The sequence below is a fragment of the Sesamum indicum genome, linkage group LG1, assembly GCF_026168435.1.
Source record: "Sesamum indicum cultivar Baizhima isolate 11 linkage group LG1, ASM2616843v1, whole genome shotgun sequence".
In the NCBI taxonomy this organism is placed as follows: domain Eukaryota; kingdom Viridiplantae; phylum Streptophyta; class Magnoliopsida; order Lamiales; family Pedaliaceae; genus Sesamum; species Sesamum indicum.
The window spans coordinates 8,548,519-8,564,647 of record NC_142657.1 but is presented as its reverse complement, the minus strand read 5'-3'; positions in this window follow the sequence as shown (position 1 = coordinate 8,564,647).

Below are 16,129 nucleotides of genomic sequence, written 5' to 3'. Positions count from 1 at the left end.
AATTATTAATTAAAACATCAGTACCAATTTTAGTAACATAATAATAAATAATTATTTTTTTATGTATTTTGTCACTAATTAATGAAATAAATGAACATGCCAAAAAAACAAGTTCTAATCACTTGAAAAAGTTCTATTTTGTAAAAATTATAAAATTAGTGAGAGAATATCGTGCATAAAGTTTCCTGGCAAAATTTGAACTATTTAGCATATTATTTCTATTATTTATGGATATGTACTGTTAGTGTTTGATAAATTTAGTATATAACGTCTATTTTAAAGTTGATAAATTTGATTTGTAATGTTAATGTTTGGTTAAAATTCTTATTTATTTTGACATAATCATTAGATTTAAAATTCTATCATTATTTTAAGTTAAATCATTTTGTATGTTTTAGGTCACCATGAAAGTATCACATATTACTAAAATACAGGGTTAAAATGGAGTTCGCAAATGTTAGATTATATCATTGATAGATTTAATCATATTTTTAAACATTAGCATATAGTTATTTTTTCTATTGAATTCAAAAACTAAAATTTTTGTTTAGCCAATCAAAATGACGTTCTATAAGTATTAATATTTTTTAGTAGTATAACCATACCATTATTTATGTGGATTGAATATACTACCGTTGCTAGTGCTATTTATTAAGGTTCCATCTTGTATGATAATTAATTTTTGATTGTTATAATATTAAATGATTAAAATATCCTCTGATATATTTATTATTTAATTTTAGCTCTTACACTTATTACAAGATTAATTGATATTGAAAAATTAAACCCTAAAAAGTTGACTTAACTTTCTTTCACGCGTAAAGATTTAGTGCTTTTATTTATTTATTTAAGCTTATTTAATTAATAATACATGTGTATTAAAATATATTTTTTATGTAAAGATGGCCATTTTAATAAAAAGAAATGAACAAATTATCGCTATGACAGAACACAACTAAAGGGAATAAAATAAGGTGTACATATAATTTTAATAAAAAGAAATGAACAAATTATCGCTATGAAAGAAAATAATAATACAAAAAAATGACATCTGACGTATTTGACATATGAAATTATGAGTGCATCAGAAATATAAAGAATGACGTAACATATATGTAACCATTGTTTAATATTATTTGTATCATATTATAAGTGGACCTTTAATTGGATTTTGCAAAATAGTTTGAAGTTATTTATGATTGACATGGATTGAAAACTTTGAATAATGACGATTAGAAATATGTTATTTAAATGATACTATAAAGTTAATTTATTAAATTTTTTAAGTGATTGTATAATTATACCAATTTAATTTATCTATACGGATTGAGTATAACTGACGTTTGATTGTATGATTATATGATTGTATAATAATTGGTTTATAGTATGTTGTTTGAATTTGGTGTTTGTTTGAATTGGTGTCTTTGAAATTGGTGTTTGTTTGAATTGTTTGAATCAAGTTTATATCCTCTGTCTTTGAAATTGGTGTTTGTTTAAATTTGTTTTTTAAGCTAACTTGAAATAGATTAAAATATATGTTGTATGTTTAGTTTTTCTTGGTGGAACAAAATTCATTGTTAATTTGTCAAATTATATCCTCTTTATACATATCTATTTATAGGTGCATTGAAATATATATATTATGTGTAGTAAATAATAATTATATGTTTCATAAATTATTAATTATTTATAATTAATCTCATCACTTCTACTATAATTAATTATAAATTAAAACATCACTACAACTTTTAATAAAATAATTATGTATTTAATAAATAAATAATTATTATTTTTTATTTTGTCACTAATTATTGAAATAAATAAATGTGTCACAAAAAAATACGTTTAAACACTCGGAAAAGGTTCTATTTTGTAAAATTTGTGATAAAATTTGAATTATTTAGCATATTATTTCTATTTTTGTGAGAATATATGCTTATTGAGATACATAATTTAGTATGTAATGTCTAATTTGATGTTGATAAACTTGATTTGTATGTTTTATGTCACAATAAAATTTAAAATGGAGTTTGCACCTTAAATTAAATATTTTGGTTAAATTATATAATTGATAGATTTCATCATATTTGAAAAATATATTTGTATGATTATTCTCATTTTACTCTTAAATAATAATATACATTTATTTGTTTTATTTAATTCAAAATTAAAAACTTTATTTAGGCAATTAAAATGACGTTTTATAGAACTTTTTCGTAAGTGATTAATATTTTTGAGTAGTATAAACATATCAAATTCATTTTTTCATAATATTAAGTAGTTAAAATATCATTTGATATATTTATTATTTAATTAGTTCTTACTCTTATTACAAGATTAATGGATATTAACAAAAATTAAGTAATAAAAAATTTACTCTATATTTAAATTTTCTTTTATGTGCAAATAATTAATTATTCAAATTAAAATTTTCATACTTGTTGCTATGATTGAAGACAACTAAAGAGAATAAAAATGAGGTCGTAAGTGATTAATATTTTTGAGTAGTATAAACATATCAAATTCATTTTTTCATAATATTAAGTAGTTAAAATATCCTTTGATATATTTATTATTTAATTAGTTCTTACTCTTATTACAAGATTAATGGATATTAACAAAAATTAAGTAATAAAAAATTTACTCTATATTTAAATTTTCTTTTATGTGCAAATAGTTAATTATTCAAATTAAAATTTTCATACTTGTTGCTATGATTGAAGACAACTAAAGAGAATAAAAATGAGGCGTACAAATAATTTGTTGATATATTAAAGAAAATAATAACACAAAAAGGAATGACATCAGACTATTGTTTAATTATTTGTATCGAATTATAACTGCATCAAAAAACAAAAAGAATGACATCTAACATATATGACAATCGTTTCATCTTATTTGTATCATATTATGAGTGAATCTTGTATTGATTGTGCAAATGCAAAATAAATTAAAAACATAGAAGTTATTTTTGACTGATATGGGTTGAAAATTTTGAACAATGATCATTTTTTAATAATCATATGTTTTTTAAACAATATTATGATATTTGTATAATTTATTAATATTTTTAAGTAATACGAATTGGGTATAATTGGATATATTCTGTTTGTAGATTAATGATAATTAGTTTAAAATAAAATGTAGGGTTAAAAATGAATTTTGCACCCTAAATTAAATATCTAAAAAAATTTAACTCCATCATATTTAAAAATGTATTTTCACGATCATTGTCATTGTATTTACTTCAAACTAAAAACTTGAACTCTTTTTATTTTAAAATTATTTTATTTTCTTTCATTTAATTGAAAAATATGTATTGCATATGTGTTTTTAACTAGTTATTTATTAAGGGGATTAGAATAATCATTGTAATGAGTTATTTATCGTAGTTATATTTAATTAAAAAGATTTATTTTTTATGCACTTTGTAATTGTACAATTATTTAGTTTATTTATCTTCTCTTTTAGTTACATAAATAAAAATAATAAAAAGTTCAATTGTTTGAAAAGACGTCAATTAGTGAAAATAAAGTCTAGTGAATGCCATGTTAGATATGTTTAGATTTATTTTTTGAGTGTTTTATTTTGTGTGGTGGAGAGATAAATAAACAGGTATGTCTCAAAATTAGTGTATATCTAGATTTATTTTTGAAGGTGACCTAAAATAGATGTATTTTATGTTTTTTTAAATAATAATTACATATTTCATAAATCATGTTATTCATAATTAATCATATTTTATGTATTTTCATAAATAATAATAATCACTTCTACTACAATTAACTATTAACATCAGTGCCCCTTTTAACAAAGTGATTATGTATTCCATAAATAATTGAGAAAAGTATTATTTTAGTCTGTTAAGTATGCATAATTTTAATTTTAGTTAGATAACTATGTCCATTTTATTTTTACTTTTAGTACTCTGACAAATTTTCGGACAATTTTACCCCTATGAGTGCATATAGACTAAAATTGCCTTTCAAAAGTTGCATAGGAATAAAATTGTTCGAAAATCTATCAGAGGACTAAAAGTAAGCAATTTCTTAAGTTACTGTACCTAAACAAAAATGGACATAGTTATCGGACTAAAATTAAAATTAGGCATACTTAGCGGACTAAAATAATATATTTTCCTAAATAATTAATTATTTCTTTATTTCCTAAAATTAGGCATACTTATTGAAATAAATGAACATGCCAACAAAAGAAGTTCTAGACACTCGAAAAAAAGTTTTATTTTGTAAAAATTATAAAATTAGTGATATTGTTCATAAAGTTTCATGATAAAATTTGAACTATTTTGCCTACTACTTGTATTATTTGTGAATATATATGCTTTAAATTCATTTTAAATTAAATGAATTCATATGTTTTATATCACATATTAATAAAATGCAAGATTAAAATAAAACTTGCGTCTTAAATTAAATATGCAAGATTAAAATAGAATTCACGCTTTAAATATTGATAAATTACATCATTGATAGATTTATTCCTATTTGAAAGATATATTTGTACGACCATTCTCATTTCACTATTAGAGGATAGCATATATTTATCTATTTTATCAAATTTAAAATCACACTTTTAGAAAATCAAAATGACACATTATAGAACGTTTTTCATAATTTATTAACGTTTTTGAGTAGTATAACCATGCCAAATTAAAATATCCACATAAATCAAGTATGCTATTGCTACTAGTGCTATTTATTAAGGTTCCATTTTAGATGATACTTTTAATTTATAATTAATTATAGTAGAAGTGCTATTTATAATTAATTATAATAGAAGTGCTATTTATAATTAATTATTTATTACACAATTATATATATTTCAATGCACCTATAAAGAAAAACTAAACATACAACATATATTTTAATCTATTTAAGTTAGCTTAAAAAATAAATTCAAACAAACACAAATTTCAAAATATATTTATTTATTTTTATTTTTTTCTTTCAATCTCCACAAACACTCCAAAAAAGAATCACAAGAATATGTGACAGTCCATTAAATTTAGACTTTATTTTTCCTAATTGACATCATTACATACATATGAAAGATTTAATTCAAACAATTGAATTTTTTATTCTTTCTATTTATCTAACTAAAAAAGAAGATAAATAAATTAAGTAACTGTACAATTGAATTAAGCATAAAAGATAGAAAATTCTAAATAAATATAGCTATGATAAGTTACAACTCTTTTACAATAATTATTTTGATCCTCTCAAACTTAAAAAATAACTGGTTAACAAAATATACCCAAAATATACTTTTTAAGAGAAAAAAAATAATCTCAAAATGAAAATAGTTTTACAAAACTTAGAGTGTGTCATTATTATTGCCTAAATAAAATTTTATTTTGAAATAAATAAAATGAGAATGATCGCGAAAACACATTTTTGAAATATGATGATGGAGTTAAAATTTTTACATCTATCAATTTATATAAATTATGTAAGATGTTTAATTTAGGGTGCAAACCATTTCTAACTTTACATTTTATTTTAAACCAATTATTATTAGTTTTACAAATAGCTAATAAAAAAATAGATGATATTTTAATCATACAATCAAACGTCAGTTATACTCAATCCGTATAGATAAATCAAATTGGTATAATTATACAATCACTCAAAAAATTTAATAAATTAACTTTTATAGTATCGTTTCAATAACATATTTCTAATCATCATTATTCAAAGTTTTCAATCCATATCTATCATAAATAACTTCAAACTATTTTGCAAAATCCAATTAAAGGTCCACTTATAATATGATACAAATAATATTAAACAATTGTCATATATAAGTTACGTCATTCTTTATATTTCTGAGCACTCATGATTTAATACAAATAAACAATTGTGACATATGTCAAATGTTATTTTTTTGTATTATTATTTTCTTTCATATATAAACAAATTATATGTACACCTTATTTTATTCCCTTTAGTTGTCTTCTGTCATAGCGATAATTTGTTCATTTATTTTTATTAAAATGACCATCTTTACATAAAAGATATATTTTAATACACATGTAATATTAATTAAATAAGCTTAAACAAATAAACAAAGCACTAAACCTTTACGCATGAAAGAAAGTTAAGTCAACTTTTTATGATTTAATTTTTCAGTATCAATTAATCTTGTAATAAGTGTAAGAGCTAAAATTAAATAATAAATATATCAGAGGATATTTTAACCATTTAATATTATGACAATAAAAAATTAATTATCATACAAGATGGAACCTTAATAAATAGCACTAGCAACGATAGTATATTCGATCCACATAAATGGTATGGTTATACTACTAAAAAATATTAATAAGTTATAAAAAGGTACTTATAGTACGTCATTTTGATTGGCTAAACAAAATTTTTAGTTTTTGAATTCAATAGAAAAAATAACTATATGCTATTGTCTAAAAATATGATTAAATCTATAAATGATATAATCTAACTAAAATATTTAATTTAATTTGTGAACTCCATTTTAACCCTGTATTTTAGTAATATGTGATACTTTCGTGGTGACCTAAAACATACAAAATGATTTAACTTAAAATAATTATAGAATTTTAACCAAACACTAACCGTACAAATCAAATTTATCAACTTTAAAATAGACATTATACACTAAATTTATCAAACACTAACAGTACATACACCATAAATAATAGAAACAATATGCTAAATAATGCAAATTTTATCAGAAAACTTTATGCACAAGATTCTCTCACTAATTTTATAATTTTTACAAAATAGAACTTTTTCAAGTGACTAGAACTTATTATTTTGGCATGTTCATTTACTTCATTAATTAGTGACAAAATACATAAAGAAATAATTATTTATTATTATGTTACTAAAATTGGTAGTGGTGTTTTAATTAATAATTAATTATAGTGGAAGTAATGTGATTAATTATAAATAATATGATTTATAAAATATATAATTATTATTTCAAAAAAATAAAATTTAATAACTTATTTACAACACATAATTATATATATTTTTATCCACCAACAAATATAAATACATATAAAGGGGATATAATTTGACAAATCAACAGAGAATCTTATCCCTCCAAAAAATATCTTAAATTATCTCCAAAAATAAATAAAAACATACACTAACTTTCGAAACATAACTCTTGTTTTCTCTCTCTATCTCTACAACACAAAACAAAACACTAAAAAATGAATCCAAAGACATGTAAGAGTCCTTTCAATTTAGACTTTATTTTCACTAATTGACCTTGTTACATACATATAAAAGGTTAATTCAAATAATTAAAATTTTATTATTTCTATTTAATTAAATAAAAGAGAAGATAAATAAATCAAAAAAACTTTTAAATTGTACATAAAAAACAAAAATTTTAAATAAGCTACAGTAAGTTATAACCCCATAAAATGATTATTCTAATCTCCTCATACTTAATAAATAACCAGATAACAAAAGGTACCCAATACATTTTAATTAAATGAAAGGAAAAAAATAATCTCAAAATGAAAGGAGTCCTACAATACTGATAGGACATCACTATTATTGCCTAAATAAAGTTCTTAATTTAAAATAAATAAAGTGAAAATGACCATAAAAATACATTTTCCGAATATGATGATAGAGTTAAATTTTTTAAATCTATCAATTATATAAATTAAGCAAGACATTTAATTCATGGGTGACTAGTCTTTCAGCTATTCAATAAAAACATATCCAATTTCAAAAGAAAGAAAAAAAGAGGATATTTTAACCACACAATCGAAAGTCAATTATATACTCAATCCGTGTGGATAAATTAAATTGTTATAATTATACTATTACTCAAAAATATTAAACTATACAAACTTCGTGCTATCGTTTATAGAACATATGAACATTAAAAAATGATCAATCTTCAAAGTTTTTCCGTATCAGTCATAAATAACTTCAAAAATTCAATGAAAAATCCGTACATATACAAATAAGATTAAATAATTGTCACACGTCGGATGCCATTCTTTTTGTTTCTAATGCACTCATAGTATGATACAAATAAGTTGAAACAATTGTCATATATATCAGATGTCATTCTTTTTTGTATTATTATTTTCTTTCATATATCAACAAATTATTTGTACGTCTTATTTTATTCCATCTTGTTGTCTACAATCATAGAAACAAGTATTAATCAATTTGTTCATTTATTTATATGCAAAATGACAGCTTTTTTATAGAAAAATATTTTATGCACATGTAATTAATCAAATAAGCCTAGACAATTAAATAAAAGCACTAGAACTTTGCACGTGAAAGAAAATTTAAATATTTAGTGAATATTTTATTATTTAATTTTCTAATATCAGTTAATCTTGTAATAAGAGTAAGACTAATTAAATAATAAAAATATCAAAAGATATTTTAACCACTGACAATCAAAAGTTAATTACAATTCAGAATGGAACCTTAATAAAGAGCATTAACAATAATAGCATACTCGATTGAGATTTGGCTTAAAGTACGCCACCAAAACCTAAATAAAGTTATTGATTTTGAATTTAATAAAACAGACAAATATATGCTACTCTCTAAAAGTAAAATGAGAATAATCGTACTTTCAAACATGATTAAATCTATCAATTATATAATTTAGCCAAGATATTTAATTTAAGGAGCGAACTCCATTTTAATCCTACAAATTATTAAAATACGATGCTTCCATGGTGACCTAAAATATGAAATTGTCTAACTTAAATTAAATTTAATAATTATATCAAAATACATATAAGAATTTTAACCAAGCACTAACCATACAATGCAAGTTTATCAAAGTTAAAATAGACATTACATACTAAATTGTGTATCTTGATAAGCACATATACTCACAAATAATAGAAATAATAAACTAAATAGTTCAAATTTTACGGAAAAAATTAAATGAAAAAAATAATGCAAAAAGGCTTAAATATGATAAAATATACAATCATAACTAAAATTAACAACAAACAAACAATATTTAAGATTTTGTGATAGAATAAAAAACTAATGGTAACCTTGAGCCCAAGTATGATTGATGCAATAGTTCAAGATTTAAAATTTGACTCTTTAATTTCAATAACTATGAGTTAATTGTGGACAACAGACCACCACCACTAGTGATAAGGTCATGCTTTTTGTTAAACAAACCAAATCAAGTCCAAAAGAGTATTTTTAATCTTTGGATAATCGAAACATATACCTTAAGCGAAGGTTGCTTCCAAAGTACCAATCTAAGGTCCCTCCATTGACGCCGCCTTTAAAACATTTGATTTAAACAAAAATGAACCTAAATTGTTATGCAGAAAGGAAAGGCTACCAAGTAACATAGAAATGAACAGCAACGCAACAAACCCAAATATGACTGCCATTTGTCTATTATTTCTTATCAAGCAAAAAAAGTCACCTCTGGACCTTACGTTTTTCTTTTTATGTCTATTCTGGACCCTGATCCAATTTAACCATCTTAACAACTATGCAAGTCAAACGTTCCTCTTAAAAAAATGACTTTAACGTTTTTTATTGGTAAATGGTTATTCACCTTTGTTCCCCATTCTGAGAGCAACCAACACATCGAGAAAATAAAGTATATAATCCAATCAAAATGAGCTGTATTGTAATCATAACAATCATTGAGGAACTACTACTCAAGATAAGTCAAGATAAGTATCAAAAATAGCCAAAATCTTGCCACAATAAAAAATGCTAACCTTGAATCCACCATTTGGTGCCAATACATTTCCATGAAAGCTTCAATTCCTTTTGGTTACATTTAAATCACTGATCTGCACCAATAAAAAGAAGGGGTTTACCCCCTTCACACAAGTTTCTACAATATGTCTTTAAAACTAACGCATAGCATTAAGCAAAATCCATAACACATCGTACTAGAACAACAAAGTATATGCAAATGGAAACAAATAAAATATAACCAAACCTTCCGTCAGCCAAATAAACCAAATATTGCATTCACAGCATATGCTAATATGTTTTTTTAATTTCATGATGGTGATAGAGGGTTGTAGTGGTGATGGTGATGTTGATAGTGAGGTGCCCTTCAAGTATTGGTCAGACAATGGAGGATACATTCCAGAGAAACTAGACACAACTTGGTTTAAGTTTGAGTTGCTTACTTCAGATACAAAATGTTATAGCATAAAACAGAATTTTGAATAAAAATACAATATCATGCCCAAGAAGAAATACTCACTATGAGACAACGATTTATACTATATAGTAACAAAGTTAGTTTAAGTGGAGTATATGCAACAATATATCGCACATCTCCACAAATTGAGTTTTGCAACAAAAATCAACAATGACCCTCCCCCCCCCCCCAGAAAAAAAAACCAATTATTGCTATTTCCTTGAATCTCACCCAAATCCCTAATGCGTATAATGATTTCCAAATGTAAAGATCTCCTAAATACTTAAATCACACACCAATTTCCTCTATAATTTGCTTTCTTTTCCATAAAAAAGAGATGATTCTGAAAACATAAAAAATCAATCTTTCCTCCCTACTTTATTTCTATGATATCAAGCAAGGAGAAGTACCACACAACTACTTCCTTTAGGTTGAACTAAAGGAGTCCACAGAATGAGTATCATTCCTCGCCTTGAAAGCAACTACTCTTCCCCTTTCATCTTCCCCTTATTGATCTAAAACTAGAAGTCCGCATAATTAAAGTGAAGACAAAAAGCGACTCTCCTGGAATACTAGTGGACGAGAGATCAAGCGGTATGCGAGAGATAGAGAGAGAGAGAGATAAGTAAGCGAGAACATACTTTGTCAGCTTTAATGTTGCATCTTCTCTCTTCATTTTTCTCTTTAGATTTCAAATCATTAGATGGATTAGGCTTTCATCAGATGGATTAGGCTGTCATCAGCAACTGCAACTCAACAACGTAGTCCTATCATTGTACAAACAGCATGATGCTTACAAAGATGTACTAGAATTTGCTGCAAAAAGAGAAATGAGAAGTACACAAGATCCAAAAACTAATTTTTATGCCCATCCTCACACGCCAAGCACAAAGAGGTCATGTATTTATAACATGACACCCGAACAACTTACCACAAAAGATCGCAACACATCAAATGTATGGTATGAGCAAGTAACTGTCTCCGCATTTCGTACAAGAATCTTCTTCGTTATCAGTTCCTTGACTACAATAAGTCAATAAAAGGTGCCGTTAAACTAATCATATCCTTTAGTGGTTTAAAGCTTTAAAAGACAAGTCCTTGATTGCTCAACACTCAAAAGAGTTAATATTCAAAAAGTATGCCCAAGAAAACAACAATTTAGGACACATAATGCAAAACAGCGGCAGGACTAAGCATTGCATTGCATGGTATTGTCCAACAGCCACATACCTAGAATTTCTTACGGACTCTTGACTAAGCATACCTGCTTGTTTCTATTTTCTAATGATCAATGGAAAATTTTATAAAATGTTAATCCAAATAACTCAAAGGAGACGAGAGATACTTATACTCTGGTTAAATCATCATTTTCTAGGCATCTTATATGTCTAAATCCAACAATGGGAAAAGTTTTTGTATTTTCTGTTTATCCGCATGATTTATCCCCCCAAACAGACCATCACTAGTGCTACAAGTATTACATGATTTTGACAACATAAAGTTCGTGCTACGCTGACTCCTCTTCTAGTGTACTAATAGGAGGTGGTGTTCCTCAATCTAAAAAAGCAATAGAATCAAATTGTTGGGCATCCCTATTTTACATTCCCAGGTTTTACACTGCAACTCTCTTTTCGTTCTCAGAAATGCCACCCTCCATGTCAATTCTGTATTAGTGGCAGCACAAATGATGCAACAAATACTGGTTATCTCTTGTGCACTCTAAAATGTGAAACCCCACTTGCAAAATAGGAGGAATGTATAGCTTCAATATCAGTGTGTAGTAGCATCTACGTCGAGGAGGTAAAATGCAGGTTCAAACATTTCAATTTCTCACATAAGAGGCTAACTAATCTCTGGAATACGTGAGAAAATACAGGGTCACAGTCACAACTTTCCCATCTACACTAATGCATTTATGTTCCTCCACATTAACAATGGACCTATTCTGGACCACGCATATGCCACTTACCAATTCATACAGCTTTGTGACAGGCGGGCCTGAATCTTCTTCAAGTTTTGGAATGAAATTAGCAAGTTAGGTATATCAGTACAACAATATTCATCGAACGGAAGTATTAAATGCTGATATATTACCTCAACATAAAGGTCATGTAAGTCGTAAATCTTACTTTCCAGAACACCATGCATGCTGTATTTTTGTTTCAATGCTTCTTTGCCTTGGAAAACGCTTCTTGGAAATTATTTGAATTTGTGGTTCATTGCTCCACCTGAAAAGTACGTCAAATATTAGGTAACAAACAACAATTAGAAACATTAATCCTCAATACTCCACACAAGCAACAGCTTTACTTGCATAGTGGAGAGCAATGATTGGTGCTACCCATCGTTCACGGTTACTAAAGTACTAATTGTTTATTTTCCTATCTCCATTACAAAGTATTCCACGTGAAAGAATCTTGAGGTTGGTCTTAAAAAGGATTGGACGCTAGATCCATGCATAAACAGATGCCGAGAAACATAATGGATTCATCTCACCAGGTTCCTATAATCAAGTGAAAGAGTGCATACTAGTGTATAATGTTAACAATAATGTTATCTATCAAAGTAGCAAAGCTAATTCAAAACAAAATTCACATGCGCTTCAACTTCCCACAATTAACAAAACACCCATCATTGTTTAGCCTAGTTTCTAAAATTCAGTCAATGGCTAGCAAACGCTTAGTCTATATAACAGATGGTAATGCATCTCATAATATTATACGACATCAACATGCTTCCCAAATATCAAAGGTGAAAATTAGACTCCAAACAAATTAACCTGACACCAACCATCTGTTCAGAGATCCAACATGCAACACTGAGCTTTGCATCCATCCTTGCACTGCAATGCTATGTCCACTTGCCTCTTAACCTATTGTGGAAATCAACAATTAACATGACTTAGTTGAAGAAGGCAAATTAGTCTTAGTTCTGTCAGAGATCAATCTCCATTCTTGCTTTGCTTTGAGAAACAAACTGCTTAAAACGCTTCTGGTCAGTCAATTGAACATCTTGAAGAATACAGTTGACCTACAGTTGATAATTTGAACAACCGAATCAATCAACTTCAGCTGCTTCTGATAAATTTGAAAAGGAAAGCAACAGTTGAGGACAAAATCATGTTGTCCCATTGAGCTTGACAGTTGGTTTCATTAGAAAATGACAAAACCTACCATTTAATTCAATAAAAGACCAAAACTAGAACACAAGGCAACAAAACAAAACGAGACACATAGGGGACCAAGCCCTGACCAACATAAGATGTTAACTCATCAGTTTGTCCCCTTTCTTAAACCTTCTAATATATAGAGAAGTGCACCATGCTTAAAAAGAACATGAACAAAAGGAATGAATATAAATATGCACACATGTACCTGTAAAAAAACTACCAACACACTTTTCAGTTAAGCCATTACCCACACCTTGGGTCATGGCTTAGTCACAATAGACTATACAAACTATTTATGTAAAGAATTGGTTTGCAAGCAGCACCACTTTTCAACCTACCTATGCAGTATTCTGCGAACTAGTTCAAAGAAATCTTACACAAATTTCATTCAAACATCACGATAACAAAGTTATAACCCTCCACCAACTTGAAAATTATAGTCCAATCTAAACTGAGGCTGGAGGAGCTCACTTCAACCCCTGCAACCAACAAGAACATAGCCCAGACCACTCTCCAGCAGGATTTTTCTCACAGGAGAAGCAGGGGTTCCCAACATTAAATGGTCAAGAAAACCCAGGGATTGCTCAATCTCCAAGTATAGAGGTGCTTCAGAGAGAAATCCTAACTGGTTTGGAGAACAGTTTCTCAAAGCCAACTCTTGATTCCTCAGCAACTGAATTTGCTTGCATGGGAAAGCATGGTTAATGTAAGGCAACACAAGCTTCAAATTAAGAGCTAATTGCATAATCCAGAGGAACATCTTCCTCTTCACTAGTTCCATGACCCTACAAATTTCGCGAATTGACAATCATGGATTCTTTTACTAATCGATAAAATATTAAATTTACTAGCACAACTTCATCATTAAGATGTACCTACTATACTTCTTCCAAAACTGCACATTCACGTACAAAACTATCAATAAGTTTTAAAATTCAAACTGAATCAATAAGTTACCCTTAAACTCAGTAATCCATCGAAACGTACCACATATATTCGCTTGATTTCTCAATAACGGTGCTCAAACAGTTTGTCCCGGGTTGGGATCCTTCGCTTCATTCTCTTGCAGCGCCTGCTTCGAGAAGCCACTGTAGGAGTCAGAAGCAGTAGCTAAGACACAGGCTGCTGATAGGCTTTTGAAGATGGGCAAGAAGCTGATGGGCAAAACCCACTTGCCTTACTTGAGGTGGCCTATGTGAGAAGCTTTTTCCACGAAACTATTGTCGTCTCACCAGGCCACACGCAGTTCCACCATTAACGAAAGACGACCGCATGAAGACATTGGTCTCGACCCCGGACCCGAATTGGCTCTGCCGTCTTTTGCCATTACTTAGTGTTTTTTGTCGATCTTTCATCTACAAAGGTCATTGAAGATTTACTATATAATTCAGTAAATAGTTGGCCAATCCAATATTTGCGTATTTAAATATGTATTATCAAGGATGACTAGTTTCTTATATTAAGTGATCATGTATGAATTTGTTGTGCAACTTTAATTATTTGCATCTAAACTCAGAAAACCCCAAAAAGGGAAAGGCATCAAGGAAAAATGCGGACCAAGTATACATCATTAACATACTCTTAAGTTACATCATTAACAATATAACCACAAGAGCTACATGCATGTAATATTCAAGTTGAGAGACTAATGCATCAATGCCAGAAAATATAATGCGGCCTCCCCAACCTATCTAACAATGAAAGAACATAGCTTTCCGATCATAAAAGTTCTAGGATCACTACTGCACAAAACTGTTATCAGTACCATACCTAAAAGGGGTTGACCCCCTTGACACAAGTTCTACGCAAAAGGTTATCTCTCCGTTACCTCAATAAAAATATATTTACACATTGCATTCTCGTTTTCCTGGCTTTAAAACTAAAGCATAGCATTAAGCAAAAGCCATAAGACATCATTCCAGAATAGCAAAGTATATGCAAATGGGAATGAGTAAAATATAACCAAAGCTTCTGTCAGCCAAATAAACCAAATATTTGCATTCACAGTATATGCTAATAATTTTTTTAATTTCATGATGGTGATTGATTGTTGTAGTGGTGATGGTGATGGCGGTAGTGAGGTGCTCTTCAAAGTGTCAGTGTTGGACAATGGAGGATGAATGTTAGAGAAACCAGACATCAAATTGGTTTAAATTCGAGTTGCTTACTTCAGATACAAAATGTTACACCACAACACAAAACTCTGAATGAAATACAATATCATGCCAAAACAGAAATATTCACTACGAGACAAGGTTTACACTGTGTGGTACCAGAGTTACTCGAAGTGGAGTATATGCAGCAATGTATCGCACAACTTCTCCACAACCTGAGTTTCGCAACAAAAATCCACGATGACTTCCTCCCCCCCCCCCAGTCTTATTGTTACTATTACCTTTGAATCTCACAAAATCCCTAATGCCTATAACAATTTCCAAATGTACAGATCTCTTAAACACTTAAATCACACAGCAGTTTCCTCTATGATTTCTTTTCCATATTGCCAATGTCTAAAAACCCTCGGGATCTAGATACATGATCCATTCTGAAACTAGTTAAAGTATAAGAAAAATTTATTGCAAAACACAGTACATCACCTTGTTTCCTATTCTGAAGAAGTATAAGAAAATTTAAAGTATAGGTAACCCTCTAAAGCCATTTTCCCATCCTGTCTAGGAGCAAAAGCAGAGTCACCCCTTAATTTGCATTTTTCATAAAAAAGAAAGAAGATATTGAACGTGTAAACATAAAAAATCAATCTTTCCTCCCTGCTTT